This window comes from Arachis ipaensis, chromosome B06 (genome assembly GCF_000816755.2).
Source record: "Arachis ipaensis cultivar K30076 chromosome B06, Araip1.1, whole genome shotgun sequence".
Classification (NCBI taxonomy): Eukaryota; Viridiplantae; Streptophyta; class Magnoliopsida; order Fabales; family Fabaceae; genus Arachis; species Arachis ipaensis.
Genome location: NC_029790.2, coordinates 104,975,633 through 104,981,240, shown reverse-complemented (window position 1 = coordinate 104,981,240; position 5,608 = coordinate 104,975,633). Strand labels below are relative to the sequence as shown.

The 5,608-nt window shown below is 33.3% G+C and overlaps 1 long non-coding RNA gene across 1 annotated transcript; it reads left to right on the top strand.

Moving 5' to 3' along the window:
• On the top strand, positions 500-5,062 carry LOC107648339. The gene is made up of 2 exons (XR_002349107.1): positions 500-2,378; positions 3,960-5,062. It is a non-coding gene; the product is annotated as an uncharacterized LOC107648339 (long non-coding RNA).

Sequence of the window (5,608 nt, the reverse complement as noted above, 5' to 3'; positions counted from 1 at the left end):
AAAATGTATTATATTACCTCATCGATATTATTGATTCGTTTGTCTTTTGTAAGTGTTTTAAAATTAAAATATAACTCGATATAGTAAGTGTAGAAGATATTTGAGTGCCTAAAAAATAAGATTATTTATTTTATTAATATTATTAATGATTTTATTTATTAAATTTTTTATAAATAACTTTATTTATAGGGCATAGTGTAAACTAAGAAAGCAAGAATAACTACAAAGTTAATTAAAATAATAAATTTATAAATTACATTTGTAAAACTTAAGTAATGACAATGAGCAACTCTAACTGCTATAAGTCACCAAAAGCGATGTCAAGAATATCATCTTCATATTATCGTTAAAAGGGTTATACAAAAAATTCCGAAAAATAAAATCGTATAGAATATAAAAGAGTCACAGTCACAAATACTTTCAAAACAGTACAGGCATATACTGTTAAGGAGTGTGCATTAGTGGACAGCAAGACTGAAGCTCAAGAAAATCAAGAATCAATTATCACAAGAAATAGTTAACAAGTTAGTTAATAAGTGAAGTTTTGTGTGCTTGGTTTGTGCTGTCACAGTGGTGTATAAATGTGCTTTCTAGTCTATTTTACGGAGAGATAGAAAAGTATTATTCAAGTTCATATTTGTTCTTTCATAGTTCTTTAAACTTCAATAAAACACGTCTTCTCTCTTCTTTTTCAATTCTATTTTTCTGCTCTGAGTTGACAGATTCTATTAGTGGTTTTTCTGCTACTAGTATCATAGTTATTTCTATATGGTATCAAGAGCATTTGGTTCTTGAACTATGGTGTCTAGAAGATCATCTGTTTCAAGAATGTATACCATCACAATTCGCCTCTCTTGAAGATCAACATAATCGAATTGATTCTACTGTATACCAACAATGGCTTCAGAATGATTACAATCTTCAGTCATGGTTGCTGGCCTCAATTGATCCAATTTTCAAAAATAAGATGGTAGGGTGTACGTCTAGTTATCAAATTTGGAAGAAATTGAAGAATATTTTGCTGAATCAATAAGATTTCGAGTAAAGCAGCTCAAAGCTCCAACTCAAAGCGACCAAGAAACTAGGACAATCACCTAGTAAGTATGTCCACAAAATAAAGACCATAGAAGACTCTCTTGCAGCTTTAGGATCTCCTTTAAGAATTGAAGAACACAAAGAAGACTTACTCGATGGTTTGAGTGAAGAATATCAAATGATACTTACCACTGTCAGCACCAAACTTGAATTGTACAGTCTTTGTGAAGTAGAGACTATCATTATGTCCTATGATGATATGCTTGACAAATTCAAGAACACCAACTTGTTGCCATAGGCTCATCTCACACAAAGCTCATACCCTTCAATTCCAAACCCTGCAAGAAGCTTCGGAGAAAGAAGAGGGCGTGGGGGCAGATCCTAACATGGAGGAAGATCATTCTTTCATAACATATGGCCTCAATGCCAATGTGGTCATTTTTGCCACAAAGCTTGGCATTGCTTTAACAGATTCAACTAAGATATTCCTCCTCCTTTCTAGAATTTTTTATCATGACAACCATCTTAATATGCCTCTTTTGTATCCTCTTCAACATAATCTCAAAGCAACATGTGCTCTAGTCTATTTTACTGAGAGATAGAAAAGTATTATTCAAGTTCATATCTGTTCTTTCATAGTTCTAGAATTGGACAATCTTTCTTATATGCATATGATTCCAAATAATTTTTCTCATTACAAAATCTAATTCATTCACTAGAAATCACTAAGAATTTGATAAGTGTGTCCAAATTTTCTAAGGATAATTGAGTTTATTTCCAATTTTATGCACACATATGTTTTGTTAAATGTGAAATGACTGATCAGATTTTGTTACAGGGGTATAGACAAGGAAGAATTTACAAATTTTACCACGTAGCAGTTCCTAGAACTTCACCTTATTCATTTACTCCTTGTGCCTTTACAATTTCTTTAGCTTCTTTAGATTTGTGGCATAAATGACTTGGACATACTGCTAAGAAAACTGTAACTACTATACTGTTCAAATGTAATATTCAACTTTATAACAATAATAACAATTCAAAATCTAATTTGTGTGAGAATTGTATGCATGCAAAAATGCACAAATTGTCCTTTTCGTTATCTCTTACTTCATATCATGCCCCTCTGCAATTGGTTTTTTCTGATGTATGGGGCCCTACTCCTTTCACTTCTCATCTTGGCTTTAAATACTATGTTACCTTTATCGATGCCTATACTCATTTTACATACTTGTGTTTTCTCAATAGCAAATTTCAGGTGTTTTATGCCTTTCAACAATTCAAAACATACATGGAGACTCTTACTAATCACAAAGTTAAGGAATTCCAATTGGATAATAGAGGTGAGTATACCTCACACAGATTTACTAATTTTCTTGCAAAAGAGAGAATTATGCAGAGGTTTACTTGCCCTTACACACTGGAGCAGAATAGTGTGGCTGAGAGAAAACATAGGCATCTCATTGAAATGAGTATTGCCATGTTATACACAGACTCCATGCCACTTATGTTTTGGGATGAGGCTGTTTTGACAGAAACTCATCTAGTTAATAGAATACCTTCTCTTTCTTTAGGTAATCGTTCACCTTTTGAAAATTTATTGGAACTCTTCCTGATTATCATTCATTAAAAATTTTTGGTAGTTGTTGTTATCCCTTGCTTAGGCCCTATAACAAAACCAAATTAGATTTTAGGTCTCACAAGTGTGTCTTTTTAGGTTATGCTTCACATAACAAAGGTTATAAGTGTCTCTCACTAAATGGTAAAATTTTTATAACTAGACATGTACAATTTGATGAGAAATCTTTTCCTTATAAGGAGCTTTTTCTTCAGACCGTCACCACTAATTCTAATGATTCTGAATCTTTAATTCCTAGCATAGGCACTGCATCTAATTCTATGCATCATTTATTATCTGCAAATAGTATAACACATAAAGCTACCACCTCTACTATTAGTCCTCTATCTACACTAAATTTGGTTCATGACATCTCTTCTACTCATTCTACTCCTACTAGTGACCTTCATTCACATCAGTCTACTATACCTATCTTTGATATACAAATCTACATACCATCTATTGACACACATCAGTCTAGTTCTCTATATAATTCACAATTGTCTTTACCTACTTTCCCTCCCTCACAAAACTATCTAATAAGCATCACATGTTAACTAGATCCAAGACAAGAGCTAATAAACCAAAAGCCTTTTCTACATCTCTAGATAGTGCTCTCGAATTAGATTCTATTTCCAAAACTGTCACTGTAGCCTTGAGCATTTCATATTGGAAGAAGGCTAAACCTGAGGAACCATACCTAGACCCTTATTCCTAAACCTGAGAATGCAAAAATCATTGGTTGCAAGTGGATTTTGACCATAAAAAGGCTTCCTGATGGAAAAATCCAAAAACACAAAGCGAGATTGGTTGCTCAAGATTTTCACTAATCTCAAGACTTTGATTTTGAGCAAGTTTTTAGCCCTGTAATTAGACCTACTACAGTTCGAATTATCCTAATCATTGCTTTGTCTAGTGATGGGGTGATAAGGCATTTCAATTTTAATAATGCTTTCTTAAATGGTGATTTGCATGAAACTATATATATGAATCAGCCGATTGATTTTGCTCGCAATTCTGATACTCATGTTTGTAAATTGAAAAAATCTCTCTATAGATTAAAACAAAGCTCCTAGAGAGTGGTTTCTGAAGTTATGTAACACTTTAAATTCCTTTGGTTTCACTAGTACAGAATTTGATACTTCTTTGTTCGTTAAGCATGGTACTACTTTTGTTTTGTACATCTTATGTTATGTAGACGATATTATTATTACTGGAAATGACCCTATTGAGATTGATTCTATGATAAAGAAGTTGAATAGCATTTTTATTTTGAAAGATCTAGGTCCTTTATCTTATTTTCTAGGTATTGAAGTATTGAGGCTTGACACTGGACAGCTTCACTTGTGCCAGACAAAGTACATTAGAGATTTGTTGTCCAAACCTGGGATGAGTGGAACAAGCTCCATGCCTCATCATTGCAATTACTGTCAACCGGTTCAGTTCGTTTGAGGATCCGAAATTGTTCAGATCAATAGTTGGGACATTGCAGTATGTGACCATAACTAGGCCTGATTTATGTTTTGCTATAAGAAAAGTAAGTCAGTTTACGAATAATCCATTGTTAGCTCATTGAAAAACTGTAAAGAGAATTTTAAGGTATTTACAAGAAACTCAAGATCATGGTCTCATCATGCACAAGTGCAATGATTACAGGTTGTATGATTTTACCGATTCGGATTGGGCTGCAGATTTAGAGGATAGGAGGTCTGTCTCGGGCTATTGTATTTTGTTAGGAACCAACTTGATTTCATGGTCACGTAGAAAAAAAGTTACCATCTCAAGGTCCTCAACAAAAGCTGAATTTTTTATGTTTAGCTGCCTGTGAAGCAGAGTTAGTTTGGATGTAGAATCTGCTACAAGAGTTGAGGATTAAATTGCCAACAGCTCCTACGATATTTTTTGACAACTTGAGCATAGTTATGCTCACTGCAAATCCAGTTTTACATGATAAAACCAAACATTTTCAGTTGAACATTCTGTGTGTGAGAGAGAAGATCAACAGCAACTCCTTGCAGGTTGTGCACATCCCAGGAGTTGAACAGATTGCTGACATATTCTTACTAAATTGCTGTCAGCCTCTTCCTTTGAACGTTTAAAAATCAAGCTCAGAGTTGTCTCAAAGACTAACTTGACCTCAAGAAGGGTGTTAAGGAATGTGCATTAGTTGACAGCAAGACTGAAGCTCAAGAAAATCAAGCATCAATTAGCACAAAAATTAGTTAGCAAGTTAGTTGATAAGTGAAATTTTGTATGCTTGGTTTGTGTTATCACAGTGGTGTATATATGTGATCTAATCTATCTTAATTTTTCTGCTCTGAGTTAACAGATTCTATTGGTTGTTCTTCTGCTACTTGTATCATAATTAGGGTTTCTATATATACAACTAGACCATGTTCACCTCTAAAACCTATATGCATTTCGAATAGTTTTCTTGATTAGACAAAAGAAAGTAAAAACTGAAAAATTCCAAATAATTAGCAAAATCAATTTTTGTTGTAGTAGCAACATCAAAGGGTGTATTTGGGTTAGCTCCATAATTAGCAACATCTCAATCATTATCAGCGACACTAGATCCAAGATTAGCTCCCTCAATTTGAAAGTTAGCAGTAATAACTATTGTTGCTAGAGCAAAAGCAGCTACAACATCATGTCACTTTTTGTGGGAATAACATTTTTTAGTGTGTTTTTTTTTTTGCCACAGCAAGTTCAAGTGAACTCTTTATACACCCTCTCAAATATTCCTAAATGAAAATGTACTTTTCCTAAAATCCCAACCAAAAGAACCCTTACAAAATTTCAACCAAAAGAAGAGGTCGAATGATTTATAAAAATGATAATCATTGATTCCGTGTCAAATCCTTATTTAAAGATAAAAAAAGTGTACACGCATTGGCATTTTTTTTTCAACTTTTTTGCTGAACAAAACTAGTAAGAACACTTTTACGGATCCGG